Consider the following 18,904-nt stretch of genomic DNA (forward strand, 5'->3'; position numbering starts at 1 on the left):
TTATGACCAGAAGAGTCGTCTTTGCATTAGCAGGAAAAGACGCATGAAGTGATTTTGATGGGTAATGCTATGATTTTCCAGGCCTTGTGGCTCTCAAAAATGAGAACTGATGTGTTTGGTGAAGGGAAATGCTGATTGATGGTGTAAGACACCAATACTGATAGTAAATCCAGATTAAGTTGTTTATGGAAAATGTGCTGATTTTTTTTAGTTCCAAGTGTGTGGTTGTACCTCCACATTCTAGTGTTTAAGTGGATAGGTATTTATTGCTCCTTTAGCTTCGTGTTAACCATGCCTCTGTATTTTCTGTGGAGCTTTTCAGTCATATTTTAAAACACTGATTGCTGAAAACGTTATCGGTATGTTTTTATGTTCTGGTTGTTTGCCAAGAGTGTTCACAGGTAGGAAGGCCCATAGGTTAGTGATGATTTATGTTGCCTGTTTCCTCTTGCTTACGGAGGAGGTCTTGAACAGTCTTTACATGAGCACTGCTGGTGTCGCTGCACGTCCCGGACCCTCATCTGTCTGTGCCAAGAGGAGCACGCGTAAGCTATAGTCCCGCTGCAGGAAATGCTCTCTCTCCGCCCCACAGAACTCTCCCCACCCGGCACCCGGGAAGCGCACGACACGCGCTGCGCTGTGGGAGCCGTGCTTCGGGCAAGGACAGGGGCCGGGGCCGGTGGCGGAGCCGGTGGCGGGGCCGGTGCCGGCAGAGACCCCCGGGGCTGCGGGCGGGGGGACGCGGCGCCGCCGCCCTTGCAGTGAGCGGGGTCCGCTGCGCCATTACTGAGGCGGGCCTGGGGCGGTGCGCGCGTGCAGGGGCGGGGCGGGGCGGTGCGCGCCCCGTCCCCACGAGCCGGCGGCAGAACCACAGCCGCGAGTCGCAGCCGGTCGCTGCGCCCCGCGGGCCCACACCTTCGGCACCGGCCTCGCTGCGGCCCGGCCGGTACCTGGTAAGGCACCGTTCTGCTCCCTCCTCGCTTCCTTTCTCCTTCTCTGCACCTGCGCGGGCCCGCCGGGAGTTTCCTGCCGAGGGGTGCCGGGCGGGCGGGGCGGTTGCTGTGGTGCTGCGCGGCGCCCTCCCGCTACTCTAACGCTTCGGGTCCCGGCGCCGCGGAGGCAGCCCCTCCTGGTGGCACGGGAACGGCAGCGGGGCCCGGCTCCGGCCGCTGGGGCTCCGCCCGGCTTGCTCTGGGACTGGCTCCGCAGCGCCCAGGAGCCGCTTGTCGCGGCTTCCCGGCTCCCGGCGCTCCGCCAGGCCCCCGGCGCCGCCGGAGCCGAAACTGGGCTGTGGCGTGCGAGGCTATTCAGTAACAGCCTTGGTCATAAATGATTAACTGCTCACCCGGGGAACGGGGAGCCTGGGCTTTCCGGACGCAGCCGTTTATCCCCGGCTGTCTTGGCGGCCAGACGCGCTGAGCCAGCGGTACGTTTGTTCCTGAAATGCCGCCTTACGTTTTTGCATGGGCTGTGAAACGCTGCTGCGAGCGCTGACATACCACAAGGCAGGGACGAAGGTTGCTGTGCCCTAGTTGCTGTTTTTGCACAAATCCAGCCGTTTGAGGGTTTGTTTTGTCAGCACGAAGATGAAAGACCGCTGAGGTGATAAGGGAAGTTTGGTTTTGTGTGTGTTTTTTAGTTTGGTTTTTTTTTTGCCTTGTGTGTACATGGGGGGGGTGGGGGTGTTAGCATTCCTTTTTTACTGTGCATGAGAAATTTAATCATTAGGCGTGGAAATCTTTGATAAGCAGTGGCAGCTGGCAATATCCTTTTATTCTCAGAGTGCAATGCTTCCTTTGTTGAACTGTAAACGAATAGTGTAGGCATCTTCCCCACCCTCAGCCTCATCATCCTGAGATGTGAATCACCTGTACCTGCAGATTTATTTTCTTGAGGAGAGCTGAGAGGCACCGCAGCAAATCCATCTTTTTTCATTCCAGGACATATTCCCCTGGAGTGATTTAGTTGATTCCACCTTGAAAAATATGCTTCAAGGTAACTAATGATCTTCTGTGGGAATTCTTTTCTGTTAACTTTTAAATTTGGATTGCTGGTTTCTGTGTGATTCATCTTTCTTCCATTTCTTTGAGCTTCTGATAGATTTTCCAAAATGTGATGATTCAGGGAAGGTAAATTGCAAACTTTCTATGCAGCAGAAGACTGCTGCATACAGAATGTCAGGGTTAACTAGAAACGTATTTGCACTGGCCATGAAAGAAATCCTGGGTGATAACCTGTTGAATGCCGCTAACTAGAGTCTTCAAGCTGCTGTGAGCTGGATACTGCGCCCTTGCCACAATTGTTTCTGTGAATGTGGTGAAACTGTAAATGCAGAATAATTTCCAGGTCAGAACAGGTTGATGCATTTGGTGAGGTGCCATCACAGCCTGCTGGAGCTGAATGCTGCCGCTCGACTGAGTGCTCTCCCACTAATTGTGTTATGGGAGTTGAAGGAGTTTGGCCCTTCAGGAGACCACCAGCAGGATCTGTTAAAGGTAATGAGACACTAATCAAGATAAGGTTTGTACTGTGTCAGGTGCTGTATAAACATGTAAGAAGGTAAGGTCACAACTCTGAGAAGTTTACGATGTAAGAAAGTCTTATGATTAAGATGAAGTAAATTAAGTACTCTTCAAAATGTTCTCAGGGTTATCCTGAAGTGAAGGGTCTGTTCCCATAGTCCTTACGCCCAGGCAGGTGTCTGAGAAGGAACATGTGCATAAGAGCTACTGTTTTGTCTGACATACTGTAATAAGCTTAAAAATTGAACACAAGCATCTTCTAAGTACTTTCTGTGTTGAGGGAAGTTTGCATCTAGATCAGTTATTTAGTCCTTCTTGCTCAAAGAAATGGAAATGAGGCTATGTCAGGACACTTTTCTGCCATTTCCTGAATTTTAAGGAACTACCTGTCCAGTACAGAAATCAGTTTAGGCCTATTTTGAAGAGAAAGCACGACAACATTCCAGTGGCCTTCAGTGTGTTTTATATCTTTTGAGTTTTCTTCTGGCAATGGTGGAAGCACCAAAGCTGTGCCTGTCAGCAGCTGTAGGCAACCTGTGTTTGGTATTAACTTCTCTAGGCTGTTATATTCATGTTCCTTTTCACCCACATGTGTGGCCTCTGTTGCCATTCTGGGAACTGCTTTTCCTAGTATCTTTTCAGGGCCCATGTCTTAGAGATCTTTAGTCACTGTTAAGTAATGTTAGTCATGCAGAAAACAAAATCCTCAGTCATTTTCTCAAAACAATCTGGTGTGATGCTTTACACATCTGAAGGGAAGGTCAAACTCCACTTTTCACTGCTCACTGGAGGATAAAAGTAAAACTGTGTAACAATTTGGATCAGAGGACCCAGGAACAGTAAGGCTTTGCATAAAGATCAAGGGAAGAAAAATAACTAATAGTTAACTGTTATTTTAGTTAACTTGTAGATAATATTAGGGATTTTATTGTCTGTATTACTCTGGGGAAATATGTCTCCTCTGTCTTCCATGTTTTTCTGCACTGTTTCAGTCCTACAGTTTCTCTCTTTTTACCTTTTCTTCCTTCTTCATGTGCTTCACCAGCTTTCTCACTTTTTTCTTCTTCATGTACAAGAATGAACAGTGCTGAGATAGTTAACTTTGATAGCAAAGTGCCTTTATTTTAGTCTGGGCACCTTCCCTGCTAATAGTTGTTTGGAAGCAACACTTCATAGCATTATTATATCAAAGCATTTGGCTCTTCACTGAGACTAGCAGGTGGCTGTGCAGTTCATGTCTCTTTGCCTTGTTTGTTTCTGAGTCCCTTGACCTTCAAGAAGGTGGTGACACATTGTTATGCCTCTGCATTTGCAAGATCTTTTTTATAGTCCTGAGGACCTCTGGAGGACTGTATGTTCATGTTTTACAGAGTTTGAGATGATGGGTGCATAGTTACCTTGTATTACTTCCAATACATATTTGAAAGAGGCATCCTGGGCAATTCCCACAGCAATGATTTTGGCCCTGGTAGTGCTTGTCTTGTAGCATGCTAAAGACCAGCTCCTTGACAGATTAATTTGATGGGGTGATCAGAAGAGCTAAATCCAGCTCGTACCTTGACCAATGGTGTGTGCAAAATACATTGCTTTTATTTCAGGAGGAGTTGTGGCAGCACAAGGGATATAAATTCTGGGATGCAGAGAGAAGCTGGAGGGTGAAAACTGACATTTTTTGACTGTTTAGTTTCACAGTCTATGGGTGGAACAGACGGGTGACGAGGGCAAGTCTGACAGCTGTGACTTTTCTTTCTGAGTGGAAGTAGAGTAATTCCCTAGTTCTGGATATGGATTAGAAGAAATCTGGTTTTGGTTATTAGCCCCCACTGTCTTTCCTGCTGAAAGTTTGTCCATGTGAAGCTTGTTTAGAAACTCCATAATGAAATCCTGTGTGCAAATCCCATTTTGGGTGTGTGCATTTGTGTGTAAAACCTGAGAAATGAAAATGTGATTGGGGCAGTTGGAGAAGTAAAACATTTCTTCTGAGAAGTTGTCAGCAGATGTAAGCTACTCTTTTTTTTTTTTTTTTTTTAAGAGATTTCAGGAGGAGACTTCAAAATTCAAGAGTCAGATGTTGGTTTCTCAATGTAAGAAATGACTTCTTGTTGACTAGGCCACCATGTACTTTATGGGTGATGGCTCTATTACTCAGTTACTAAAGTCATTATTAAGCAACAGTGACAGTGCTTTCACTTATTCTTCCAGTGCAATTATACTTTCACTAGAACTCGTACCAAAGAAGTTTCTGATGATTTTTTGTTTAGACAAGGCAAATAGCGTTGCAGACCCTAATTGGGGTTTTGGAATAAAGTCAAAACTCTGCATGTGTTTTAAACATCTTGTAAACAACAGTAATACAGAATCCCTCCCCATCTTTTTATAATACGAATTAGAGACTAATCTAAAAATATGCTTTGCCTATACACAGCAGGAAAGGACTGTGGCATAACATTTCCAAAGCTTGGAAATGGTTTGGTAAACCAAAGCTTGGTTTACTCTTAGCTGAAGGTATACAGTTTCCTCAAAAAACATGAGTTACAAATGAATTTACAGTACTTTGTGACTCCTTGTCCTTTTCCTTCAGACAAAAGGCCCTTTCAATCCATTGTGGAACAGTCACTGATTTTCATGTGGTCATTCAAGAAAAGGATAGTGATTTGCCTTCATAATAGGCCTTTCAGTACTCTCTCTAGTGGTTTGTTGACTGAAAAAAATGCCTATGGCTGTGTACTGTGTCCAGTGTTTAAATTACTGATGAATCTAATTTCCCAAGTGTTGAAAAGTTAAGAGTTCAAATGGCAAGGAAGCCTCACCTGTTTGTGAAGACCGGTGTGCTGCTGCTCAGAGTTGAGGACAGATTTTGCCCTCTGTAAACTGATACAGTTTTATGTTCACTGCTTGAAGGTCTGCTCCGTTTATTTCATTTTTTTAAGAAACCTGGTGTTTCTAAGAGCTGTGCTTCTAAGAAGGCTGATGCAATGTTACCTGTTTGTGCTGTGCATGGCCAAGATGACTGAGTAAAATTTCTTGGGAGGTGTCTTATCCTTGAAAGCTGTGGGTGTGTTTTGAGTTAGCATTAAGCTGCTAGCACTGTTGTGTTTACAGCACAGTCTCACTGTGGTGTTATCCTTCTGTGCTGGTAAGGCCAACCTGCCTGGCAGCATTCAAAATAAACACCCCACAGTTGGGGCAGGTAGACTGGTGTTTGTTGTTCCAATGTTATGCAAAATCCATGCATGGATTTATGATGTTTGACCTGAATCTTTCTTGGAACAGTACCAAAAGATGTTTGTGGTATGAGACATTTCTGAATGATGGTAGATATTCAGGATCCTGGTTGATTTTGTTAGAAACCTGTGCAGATCTTGAAGGTTCAGTGCAGGAGTGTGTGTCTGAGTATTCTTTGTGGTATTTTATGGCTTTTATTGCTGAAGACTGATGCATGTTGACAGCTAATGGGGGTGGCAAATCAGGAGTTAAGGCTTTCTTAGGTACAACTAAGGCTGGTTTAGGTACAACTGCCAAGAAAGAGTATTTGGGTTCTGGATGACTCTAAGCTCAAGCAGGTACTCAAATGGTCATTTCGGACTGAATCACTTTTAGTAGTATATAAAAACAGCTTTTAGTATGTACTGACCTACACACATCCAATTCATGGCTTTCACTTCTGCACTAGACTTAAACTATCCGCTTAGTGTTTAAATTACAGTGCTGTGTATGGTTTTCTGTGTAAAATTAAATGCAGTAAAAGCCTTGCATGTGCTGTCTGGGTGTGGTGGTACTTCTGGGTGGGAATGTTTCAAAGACTGTGCTTTATACTAGTGCTGGAAAAACCTGCAAATCCCAAATTGTCATTACTGTGTTGATGCAGGGGAATAACTGTCTTGTGCAGTAATACTACCTTGCACAGATTTTGATTTAGTGATCTTTACAACTCTGTCTGGATGAAATGTTGCCTTTTCTGTAAGTTTGTTTTCCAATAATAACTTAGTGCTGGCTAGAAATTGTTTTGAGTTGACTGTTTTTTAAGCTGCTGGCATGAAGTTGTGCTTTGGTGTTTAATATCAGAGCTTGTGCTCCTTGTTCTGAAGTTGATGAGGAGAGGGATGATGTGGACATAGACTGCTTGCGCAGCATCCTTCTGTTCCTGCAGCTCCTGAGGTTTTCCATGTACTGCAGCCACTTTGTTACTAGAGTGAAAGAAGGAAACCTCCTTCTCATTAAAATCATAAAAGAACTAGAGGGTTGCTTCCTCCACAATGGCCAAATTATGTTGTGTACAAATGCAGTGGGAGCCAGAAATGATTGGATGATTCCTTTGGCCAACAGAGAAGCAGCTGTTCCAAAAAAGATTCAGTCTGTCTTAGGTCTGTTTGCCAATGGTGCCCTGAAGAGGTCTGCATTGTGAGGCAAATACAGATGAGCCAGAGCAGCTCCTGTATACGAGAGGCTTGTAGTAGCAAAGAGAGTAGAACACGGTGGTTGGAAGGAGCCTTGGTGAGGGAAGAAGGTCAGGGAAGATCCCATGGGCTGGAAGGATCTTTGGCAGTAGGAAGGCACCAAGCTTTTGCTTAGGTCTGTTTAGATACCCAAGTGTGAAAGGGGAAGCTTGTGAGGTGAGTTGGGGGAAAGGATGGAATTGCAGGGAATATCTTTTCTGTGATGCTAATACAAGATCAGGGCTTCCCTGGCCCCAGTTGGGTTTTCCTCAGGTTTGGACATTTGGTTAAAGAACTGATGGAAATGGTGGGCTTACTGCAGTTCATATGTTATGGATTTACAGCCACATTCTGTTATGCACTTATGTCTACTGAAATCCACAAGTACAGAGTTTGGGCCATTATCATTGCTTCCTTGTCACTCAAGCAAAAAAAGAAGTTCTTCCTTTATTATCTCTTCCTGAAACCACACACCTGTCTAATATCCATGCTCTTGTGCCTCGTTGGCTTACATATGCTGTTTCTTTACCAAATTGCTGGTGGATTGAAAGATTTTGAGGAAGGCCAGAGAACATTGTTGGCATAGTCGATTGCGATAGCTGCTCTGACTTTTTTCAATGTGGTAATTATTATCTTATTCTAGAAGAAGTAAAATAAATATCCAAATGATGATGATCTGGGGAAACTTTGAGCTGAGTGGACAATTAACTTTACATCAGAAGAACTCTGACTCTAGAGTGTTTATCTTTGTGTGAAAGGGGACTACAGAGAAAGTCACCATTTTTCTGGCGCATGTCGAAGCATGAAATCCTCAACATTGGTGGAGTTGCACTTTTGTGGTTCTGGTGTAAAATCAGTATCTTGCCTTATGTAATCTTTCTAATATTCTCCTTTTTGCTGTGTAGTTGTATTTTACATTAAAAAACCAAGAATATGGCATGAGACACAGCTGTGGAGCAGGCTGCAGCAGTGTGCTACCTTTCAATCCATTAGTCCTGTGTTTATCTAGTGCTCAGTCCTGAAACTTCTGGCAATCCTGTTAGAAGGTTCACAGTCTACAGAGTGTTTTGGGGTAAAGGGTACTCTCTAATGTGAAGTGTTGTATTTTGTAGTAGAGAATAAGTCTGCAAAACCAAGGAAGTTTTGAACAGGCATTTTGCAGTCTGGAAGGTCGCTCTGCTGGTGCTTCCTCCGGCAACAGATGTTAGCGTACAAAAAAGTAACCCATGACTCTTTATCAAGTGGTGTCAGTGCAGTGGACGGAATTAATATAAATGAACAAGACAAATGGAGGTTCCCGTGTTAGCACACTGATATGTTACACTGTACCCAATCCTGATTATTTTGCACATTACAGTATAGATTAGGAAAGGTTGAAAACATCTAATTGCCTTCCTGGTGTTGGATTTTCAGAGGTGTTGAGTGCAGAAAGTTTTAATTGGAATTGTGTGCAGTCAGGTCCTCATGAAAATCATGCTGTAGGTGAATGGTGGTACCTTCCAAAGCATTTTAATGAGAATTGCTAAAGAGCAAAGCCAGATTTATTAAGCTCTAGCAAGGGGCTTGTTAAATGAAAGAGGGATCATCTTACAATTGCATGGACTATTAAACTGCAAAAAGGTTACTCATTACCATTGGTGCATCATCTTAAAGGAATGAAGTGGCGTAAATGCAATCATTAATTGAACTGAATAGCACACCTTTAAACTATCATTCACTGTTTTAAGTGAATAATATCGTTTTCCTTTTGGAGAGCCACTCAGCCTTAAAAGATTCATTTTCTGTAATTAAAAAAGAAAAACCTCAAGATGTCTGTTTGTTGTCATAAGCAACAGCAATTTTGTATCATGGTATGATGCTCATTCTGGGCTGAACTAAGCCTGCTGAGCACTGCATCCTCACTGAGCTGCCTGCAATGTCAGAGCCTGGCTCTTCAGAAGCAGTTTAATAGACGGAAATGGTCAAACATCATGATAGCAAGAGCTCTTTTTTTGCGGTGCCAAAAGACCTGGGCAAGGACAACTCATTTTGAAATCTTGGGCTACAAGGCAGGAGCCTGGTGAAGGCACTTGACCACACTTGTATGAGAGTGAGGCCCCTGCAGAGCTGCACTCTGCATGACAGGCTTGGGGAACTGCTGGAACTGCCGCCAGCTGGCAGCTGGGCTGGTTTGGGATGGCTGTTGCTGAGTGTGCTGGTTTTGCTGGATTTTCATCTTTAAACAGATTTGGTACCAGACTCCATAAAAGGCTTTGCCTTTTGCTAGTTTAGGATTTTTATGGGAGGGACCTCAGGGGCTGTTATGCGCTACATTTTTGGACATTTTCAGTTTGCAGTACTGGCCACAGAAAAGAGCGTTTGGAAGGAATCTGCTGTTAACTGAAATGGAAAATACAGGGATACACAGGCTCTTGAACAGCAGATGGGCTCCTTAAGAAGCATGCCATAAATTATTAACTCTCTGTGTTAGTGCAAATGTAGAAAACTGCCTGTTCATGGGTTAAAGTTTAAAAGACTCGACAAAGCAACACCACTTCTTCTCTACCCCCAGAAAAACTCAAATCACAAAAAGCCAACCATCCCACACACTCACTACACAAATGAACTGTGAGTAGTTAAAAGAAACATGCAGAGAGCAGTAAGATGGTGATGATGGGATGGGAATGTATCAGCCGCTCATATTCAGCACTAGCTGAACTCTGCTACACTTGATTTTTCAGGACATATGATACATTAAACTTCTCGTCACCAAAATGACAGAGAAGAAAAGCACCCATACAAAGAGTGCGTCTTTCAGAGCTGTTATAAAAATGGTTCTGCAATTCTGTTTCATATGCAATATGTATGTAAAGAGTAGTGGCAAAGCAACACCTTGATCTCTGGAAGGTTATCTTTTGCAGATAAATGTTAATTTATTAATTTCTCTTGTGGCATTATTTCTGTGGAATTACTGTTCTAGTAAGGAAATAATTTGTCAGTTTCTAAGTTTGTCTCTTGCATAAAGTATAAAAAACCACATCTGAACAGTGCTCTGTTTTATTGGCTTAAGTAGTATTTACTAAGCAACCTGGATTGCAGGTCCTGCTCAGCTCTGGCTATGTTGCCTACCTCATCCCGGCTCCCTTACTGGGACTTTACCTTAGTCAGATTTTGGGTGATTTGATTATTTTTTTGGGTTTTGCTTGTCTTTCTTTTCCCAGTGGCTCTCTATCTTATCCTCCCATGATAACATATTAGTCAAATTTAGGTCAAAGTAGTATCCTAAGGAGAGGCTGTTTCCAGAAGTCTTATCTTACTTAAACACCAGGTGTCTGAGAGGGACCAGCAAATGGTATTTCTAGTGAAATGTTAGACTTTATATTCTAGTACCAGACTGCCTTCAGGCTTTTGAATTTAACATATTATCTTTATTTTATATAACAAATAATAACTATAGATATATTTAGACTTACCTGAAGTTTAAAGTTTTTTCTTAAATTTCTGTGATCATTTTACTTAACCGTAAGGCATCAGTGCTGAAGGAAGACTGTTGCAGTGGTTTCATGTTTGTCCCTTAATGGCCTAATGTTGAGTATTGTGTTGTATAATGCTTCAAGTTTCACATTTTTGCATTTCCAACATGTTTATTTTTAGGGGTGGGAATGGGCAGGTCACTTGTGTCAGCAGACTCCTCTGAGTTTTTCCTTTATTACTGCTTTGTGTTGGAAGTTCTGACAATGGTCATAGGGAATTGGGTACAAAATTGGCCTCTGATACAATGAAGAGTGGCTGTTTTGGTTTTATCTGCTACCCTTTTTAAAATGTAAGAGATTAAAATAATTATTTGCCTCTACCACCCCTTCATATAACATCCCTTGCCCAGTTTAAAAGTATTTGTAATGAATTAAAAACTTTCTTAGAAAACAGTCATGTTTCTTCTCATGTTTTGAAGGTCTTCTACTCTAAATAGGAATTGAAATGAAAATTTTTAAAGTCTGCATTTTTTTTTTCTTTCTTTCCTTTTTTCTTGTTCCTTCTTTCTAAGCTCATTCCTGGAAATCACATCATGTAGCATGCACCTAACATCCCATTTCTGATCTAGTGGGTCTCATAGTCCTCTAGGTTTGTCAGCTCCCTAATCAGATCCTGCTGGCAGGAAAGAGGAGTAACAGCAGTGGATTTTCAGCTGTGCTTCAGGCTGACTTGAATATGATAGCTCACTGTTAGTATGTTTTATGTCAAGTGAGGCTTTTCATTATATATAAGGTGTGAAAAGTTGTAATCATTTCACCCTTGTTTTGTAACTTGGTAATTCTGCTTTTAATTTACAGCTTTTACCATGTGCTGTAGTCCTGTCATACACCAGGAGTTGCTTGTGTGAGTTCTCAAGTGTGTTGTCTTCAGTAATTAACTAGGAGCAGAAATATACTAAGGTGGCTGAGATAAATTTTATTTTATAACAGATTTTTAAACCTTTGTGTTACTACAAAAGTAGAAAGGTACCTGTTTGTGGATACAAGGTGGTCAGGCAGCGTGCATATTTGAAATCTGCGTGTTAAGGTATTTGACACATGAAAGCTTCAGTTGTTCGTACTGAGGACTAGAGTTAAAAGGATGATGCTGAGCTGATTTTATGGGTGATGTGAGCAGGACCTATACCATGCAAGTAGATCTGTGAAAGTCGGGAGACTGTGGAAACACGACTAAAATGACTGTAGTGATTTTTATTGTGACCCCTCCCCCTTCAACTTAATCAGCAAAAATAGAAAAAAGAAATAAAATGGAAAAACAACATCAATGTACTGTGAGTTTTCAAAGCTAAACCAGACAGAAGCCTGATAGTTCACAAAGCAAAGGTTGTTTAGAGATGGTAGGTTGGCCATATTGCATGCACGTAATGTTTTCCTTGCAGTTTTCTATTAAGTGTAACAGTACTTTTTTTAGTGCATCATAAAATATGCAGACTATGTCTTGCGGGTGAGTGGATATTACTGGAACCAGCTTTACTCTCAGTATCTCCAAAGCACTTGGAGCAGTGGTGCCAAGTCATACGATGGTTTCTGAGGCTCAGTGTCAGCAGTACACACGTTTGTTCTTAAGAAAGTAAATACAAACAGGAATTCTGCAAAAATGGTCCATACAGAAGGTGCTATGCCAATAAACTGAGGCAGACTGATTTCCTTTAGCATAGAGTCTGAGTTCACTGAACTCATTCCAGATTTTTACCAGCACTCACTTTTATCCAAACTCATTAATAAAAAAGAAAACCAAGCTGTATTTTTGCTTTATTTTAGCCAAATTCCTTTGTAGGTAAATGAGTGACATAAGTGTTTCAGCTGAGGCACAGACCAAAGTATTTTAAATCATCAAAGAAATGCTAAGTTCCAGCATGAGAAGTTTGCTTCAAAACTTTGGGGGCTGTTTTGTTAGTTGCATGTCATTCCCATGAAAAGGCTGCTTTGACGCACAAATGAGTGTTTCGTGGAACCTTCTGTCTGAGGCCTGTGAGAGCTCTGTGTGCTTTCCTTTGTGATGTGAAATACCACATGGGAGCAAGATTTCATTTATACTCATGACTGAGTCTGACTAAGATTCCCCTGGGTAATTTTGCGCCTCCTTCCTATTAAAACTTCAAAAGGGTCTAGAGTTATATTTACATTTGTAAATTGATTGTTATTCATTTTTGTTCATTATGATCCCATTCTTGGAATTTGTATGCAACAAGAAAAGAGGGTATTTCCCCATTCTAAATGGTGAGAAAGAACGATTGTAGTTTTGTGTAAGAAGGAATGTATCTAATCCCAGGAGCTCTGTACTATAAAACATGCTTCATGTTGTGTTCAGCTCTTGTAGGAGCACCAGGAAGGAGAGAGGAGTGTGAAACTGTTCAGTCAGTAGCTGTGGTAGTTCTCAGTCCTTTCCAGAGATCAGGCCAACTAGGATGGAGTTTGGTGGAATCAGACTTGAGGATCCTGTGGCCGCTGCTGTTCTAGACCCTGAGTAAAGTGCTTGCTCACCAAGCAGGATGAAGTTCTTGTTCTGATGGGGATTCCAGTAAGGATTCCTAGGAGATGCTGTCTTGTTCTTTGGACTTCATGTCCACTTACACTGTGTAAAGGGACACCCAATACTGTCATTATGATATGATGTAGTGTTGATGGTAAGTTCTGCTTTTCACATTCATGATGTGATGTTTTTTCACAAGCACACAGAGTATCAGTAGATAAGTCCCCTGAAGCCCCCTTATCTCTGTGTCTCAGTGTAACTTGGAAGGGACACCCTTAGAAGTCTCTTACTGGGGCTTTTTGATTTTAATATAACTATATTGTGTTGCTTTTGGTACTGCTGCCTTACCTGTGATATTAAGCTGCTGTAATGCTGTCTACAAAATTGCAGTGTAAACTCAAGATCTGCAGCCTTGCTGTATTATCCACCATGCACTGATTATGTTCAGTAGATGTCCTTTGCCTCATAAAATAATCTCTCATCCAGTTAAAAGCATGAGCAGTCCTTGGAAGGTTCTCCTAGCAGAGAGCCAGCAATCCACTCAGACGTATTTTGTCTGCCTGCTGCTGATTTGGATAAGCAAATAATTTTAAATTTTAAAAAAGAATAATTTACATTGATCTCTTTCTCAGAATATGATTATATCTTGAAATGTGTATAAAAATACAGACATTGGCTTTGTTATTAAAAAGTGTATTTTGGGTTTGGAGCAGTTTAAAAATTTGCTTTATGAAGTTCTGAAAGAAAACCATTTGATGGACTGAGGGCATAACTGATATCACTGGTGTTCAAAAAAATGAAGTAATGCTTCCTTCAGAAGATTCTGTCTTTTGTTGGGAAGGCTGAAGACACTACATGGGGGATGTACCAGTTTGCAAGCAGTAGTGATTGCTCTTGAATTGAAAATTAGGTATTTGAGCTGTAAAATGCTTAATTGTTCTGATTTGCTAGAGATGAATGGGACCATAGGTTCCATTGTGGATAGTCTTTGTAGCTTAGTTACAGTTTTATGATTGTCATTTGGAGTTAAAAGGTGATGTTCTGTGTAACATACTCCACTTTACATGGGTCCACAGTGAATTTTCTAATAAATCTGTGGAGGTTATGTTGAACTTGTTAACACTTACCCTGTCTGAGGCACAGTATTTTTGAGTTCCCCAGCCTCAGTAAGAGGAAGCTTTCCTGGCAGATTGACCTTTTACTGTGCAAAAATGACAAGTAAAACTCACAGTGGAATCCAAGTGGCAGCAGAATTCATTTCAGAGGAGGGAGTTTTCACGTGGAGGCATGGAGAGTCCACACACTGTACAGAATCTTTTTGTCATTCTCTTTAGGATCTTGTGAGCCCCAAAGTGTACAAAAATGGAGATGGAACGCTCCTATAGGCGTTGAGCATATCCTGGCTCATCAGGGTATCAGCAGTTGTCTTAACCAATGCTTTCCAGCTTTGTGGTGTTGCTTGGTTACCATCATTCCCACAACTCTCAAATAAAGCAAAGCAAATGTAAAAAAAACCTGGTTTCTATTTATGGGCTAGGTTACTGTACAGATCCAAACAAAACAGAATTGTAAATCCTCTACAGCTTCTTTAATGATCGTTTCTTTTCCTCAAGTATTCCACTTGGCTACTCACAAAGGCTTTCTATTTTAAATATGGGGTTTTTTTTCAATATACTGGACTATTTCAAGGATACTGCACAAACTCATTGCATTCAGAAGCTGGAATCCTGATGGGAAGCAAGGAATAACAAATAATGGCTTGTGTTTCAGGCAGTCTTGCTAACTCCAGCTGGGATACTGCCTTTTCTGATATACTTTATGTGTGCCCTCAGTTCAGGGCAGGGAAAATGTCGCAAAGCTTAGTTTGGAATGTGTTGAGGAATATTTTCTTTAGTAACGGTAATAATGAGGAACTGTCATAACCATTTGGCTGAAGATCTCATGTCATCTCATGTCATTTTGTGAATATATCCTAATGTAGCTTCGTAAGCCCTCTCTTTCCCTTAGGGGGAATAATTTTGGCATGTGGGCTCAGGGAAAATTCGCCTCTTAAATCAGATTAGCAGATCTTGACAAAGTATGCAGACACTCAGACAACTGAATATAGCATAGGTGTCTGGCTGGCTATTCTGTTGTCCTGCTCCACAAAGAATTCTGCAAAATGAAAAGTATAATTTTTCTTTATCACCTACAGGTTGAAATGGATAGCTATTCTGTTGATTTGTCACAGTTGAATATACATTTCTTTTCATGAAGTTAATTCCCCAAATAAGGCTTCTCTGGGAAGATGTGGATGAGTTTCTTGGTGAACGGAGAGCTTTCCCTAAATCTACTAGGGTCATTAACAGTATATTTAGAGTTGGTTACTGAAACCATCTTACTGTTTCTGAGAGTGGAGAAACTTAAAATAAATGGAGATATCTGAGTCAGCCAGAGACTGAGGAAAAAATAAACACATCCAAGTAGAACATTCCCAGCTGTGGAAAAAGCTATCCCCATCTATCAAAAGTATGGAAAGTATAGGAAGCGGGCAACAATTCTGCACTGCTAAGTGCAGCCTTATGCTCATTGTCTGAGAGCTAGTGCTTTAGTGGGGTCCACAACTCAGTCTTCTAACCATTTTGGGTTTCCGGTGGGTCATGTTCTTCTGACAGTGGTCTTTTTAAGAGAGATTTCTCATCTGGTGTGTAACTGCGATGTTGAATTTTCAGTGTTATATGGCTCGTGTGTCTGTGTTACAGGTCCATTCCAGCTTCAGTTCTGTCAGTAGGAACTGGATTAGGCCCTTAATGCTTTGGGAGGAAAATGTTGACTGGAATTAAATTAGGAGGAATAACAGACTAAAATAATGACAGATCACTGTTGGGAATAAAGGTACTTACAGACTTCTGCATCCGGACTTTTTAAAAAATGTGTATCTATAAAGAGTCTGAGGCCCATCTTGATGCTTTTGCTCACAGCGAAGTTCCCACACAACCAGGAAGACCTTCATAGGCTAGAAGGACTGGATATTCAAGTCTTTTAAAATGTATAGATCATAGTAAACACCAGAGTTGGTTTGGTTTTTAAACCATGCTATTTCATGCTGGCTGAAACTGTGCCAGTGAAACTGGCTGAAAGTGGTGCCAGTGGTATGTCTGATTGCATTGCTGGTTCTATGCTATGAGGACCTTCAGGAACAGTTTTTCCTCTTGACAAGACTACACAGCATTTGCAGGTTTTCTTCCTTATTGCAGCTGTTCTTCGTTTACTGTAGTTCCCTCCTGGACCAGTGTTGAACATAGATCCTCTCCTTTGCCCTACTGTGATATTATTATCCTATTAGTGTCACTGAACAGAAACCTGGCATAGGATGAGAGCTGGTCCAGTTCTGAAGCTTTTGTTTGGTTGTTTCCCAGTCCTAGAGTCAACAGATTCTTTTGCTATAAAATCTTGGACGAATATCAGATTAGGGTGCTTTTAGTCAGGGAGCTTATGCTGTTTTATAATCTTATGCATCTTTTGTTGTAGTAAGAAATGTGTGTTGTAAATGTCAATATGAATTGTCTTCTGAAGGCTGGATGCTGCTGAGTATGCTTAACAGTGCATTCCCTGGCTGGAGTTAGAAACTGCAGTGTACAAAATGCAACACCGTGGGTTAGTTGGAAAGGCAGGCAGAGTGCAGCTTTGGAGGATGTTATTAATTCACTGAATACTGAGATGCAAAACAGGAATCTTGCAACTGTATTGAAGTGTAGCAGTGCCAGACAAGGAGCACCCCTTATTTACTTTGACTACATCAGAGCTTAAAGTCTGTTGGGCATAAGGTTGAGGCTAAATGTCTTAAGATTTGACCATGTGTCAAAAGACGTGCAGGTTTGCTTTCCATGTGCTAAATAACTGCACTGGCAATTGGGGAAGTGTGATTGACTCACTAGCCAGGCCAAAATAAAAAAACAAAACAGGTTCAGAAAAAAACAACTGCCAAAACCCTTAATGACATCTTACTTTTTGTGTGTGTGTATATACTAGCAGACTCCAAATAGCCTCTACAGTCAGTCGTGTCAGCATTCAATAGAAGATTCCTTGCCTTCTGTTGTTTCTCACATTAGATGTTCTATCAGTGGCCTCACCAGAGAAATATCCTGGAACGAAAAATAGCTGTAATCCATTGTATCCTTGTGTTACCAGCATTTATCACAGTGTGGCATGCCTTTGATTCCAGCAATAAACCTAGCTTTTAATTTTTAGGAAAAGGGGAGAGGAGAGAAGGAAAAAAAGTGAATGAAAAAACCACACACACAAAGAAAACACAAAACCAGATCAAACTATTATTAACATTAAAGGTACATTAAATGTAGAAGTAACAGGTAGAGACTAATATTAGAGGTAACTCTGAACAGTGGACCCTGAAAACTAGCAGAGTCGTCCACTCATTATGGTAGTCTTTGAGCTTGTGAATCTGTTGTGTTGAGTTCAGTTTAATGTTCAGCCCTGCAGTATCACTCTGCTTGTATGCAGGCTGCTGCAGGTAGGATCTTGAGGCTTCTGCTTAAATTTGGTGTTGTGGTGGATGATAGCTATGTTTTAAGTTGAGATTTTGATTTGGGACTGGAGGACTTTAATTTACTGCTGGCTCCCACAAAGGTAGGAGGTGATTTAGGCACTTTCAAGTAACTTTCAGGTAACTACAATGCTAATCTTTGGCACTGGGCTATACTTTACACTGTATTTTGGACTCTGTTTAGGATATGTACTGAGGAATGGAGGGATTGAAGGTTATGTTTACTGTTAGACCTATAAACCTTCTAGATCCTACAGTGGAATTAGCAGAGTGGCATGTTTAGTGTTTTGAGCTCTTCTGTGTGACAGGTGTATTGTGAAACTTTAGGTTAAGGTTGGGGGTCAGGGTTAAGCATAAGAAGAGAAGTGGTCAGAGAACTTGTTTTGCTCTTCCAAAGAGTATTTAAACAGGATGAGGACTGCTGGTCAGAGTGTTACATACCTCATGCTATGCTTTGATTCCACTCTTTAGATTCTTCAAGACCTGCAACTTTATGAATAGCTGTTGTGATCTAGATTTAATATTAGTATCTGGTTCTGATGCTTTTTTGTGTCCTATCACTTTAATACTAGGATTAGGGAACTGTTAAAAAAGGTCAGTTCAAGATGGGAAGGGATTTAAGTGTTCGGTATATTTATATGTTCTTCAGGGCTGGAGCACTGATTCCTGCTGCTTTTTTTAGCTTATGTTAGTTTTGGTGCAGTTGTTTGTTGCTGAGCTCTGCTTCAGATATTGCATCTGGTGGTATGATACCTGAAGCTCTGCTTCTTTTTGTACCCTGCACTGGGGGACAATGCATTGGAGGTTCTGAGAGGGTGTGTCATGTCATTTCCACATGTATGGTCTTGCTGGTCATAGCTCTGCCACAGAGGGGGTATGGGCCACTGTTTTTAAAGTCTGTACAGAGCATGCTTTCCTGTTTCAGGGTCATTGTTGTTTGAATCTAAAAAACACCTTAAGATTTAATCTTTCATTATGATGGGAGATTACCTTAAGCATTTGCAGATGTTAAGCAACAGTATTTTATTTGATAATAAGGAGGTGAACTAAGTTTCCTTTTAAGTGTTGTACCTTTACTCCTGATTTCCATTCTCCTCTCTCGAGTCATTATTTCCTGCATAATGTTTTCTTTGATGGTATGCCGTGGAACATTGAGTAAGGACAAAATGGTGAGTAGGAAGGTAATCGAATTTATTGAGACTTGTCCTGTAAGAATCCATTTAATTTTTTTCAAGGTATTACATCTTAGTCAGGCTTCATAGATATGGTATTGTTTGGAAAGAACAAACCTTAACAGCATCCAATAAAACGTGTATTTAATTTTACATAAGGTACATAGCTGTCCTATACAAGAATTACAATTCTAACTTGAATAATTTCATACCAGTGACCATATTTCATACCCGAGACCACATCAA

The 18,904-nt window shown here is 41.4% G+C and overlaps 1 protein-coding gene across 1 annotated transcript in view; it reads left to right on the forward strand.

Annotated features, from left to right (window-relative positions):
• Positions 1-1,211: 1,211 nt before the first annotated feature.
• SPATS2L (spermatogenesis associated serine rich 2 like) overlaps positions 1,212-18,904 on the forward strand; it is an 83,830-nt gene continuing 66,137 nt past the window's right edge. The window contains exon 1 of the mRNA XM_057419966.1: positions 1,212-1,517. The gene's annotated coding sequence lies outside the window, so the exon portion shown is untranslated. The remainder of the gene's footprint in view (positions 1,518-18,904) is intronic.

This window comes from Pezoporus wallicus, unplaced genomic scaffold (genome assembly GCF_028554395.1).
Source record: "Pezoporus wallicus isolate ANWC-B61680 ecotype Strahan unplaced genomic scaffold, APGP_CSIRO_Pwel_v1 contig_4710, whole genome shotgun sequence".
Classification (NCBI taxonomy): Eukaryota; Metazoa; Chordata; class Aves; order Psittaciformes; family Psittacidae; genus Pezoporus; species Pezoporus wallicus.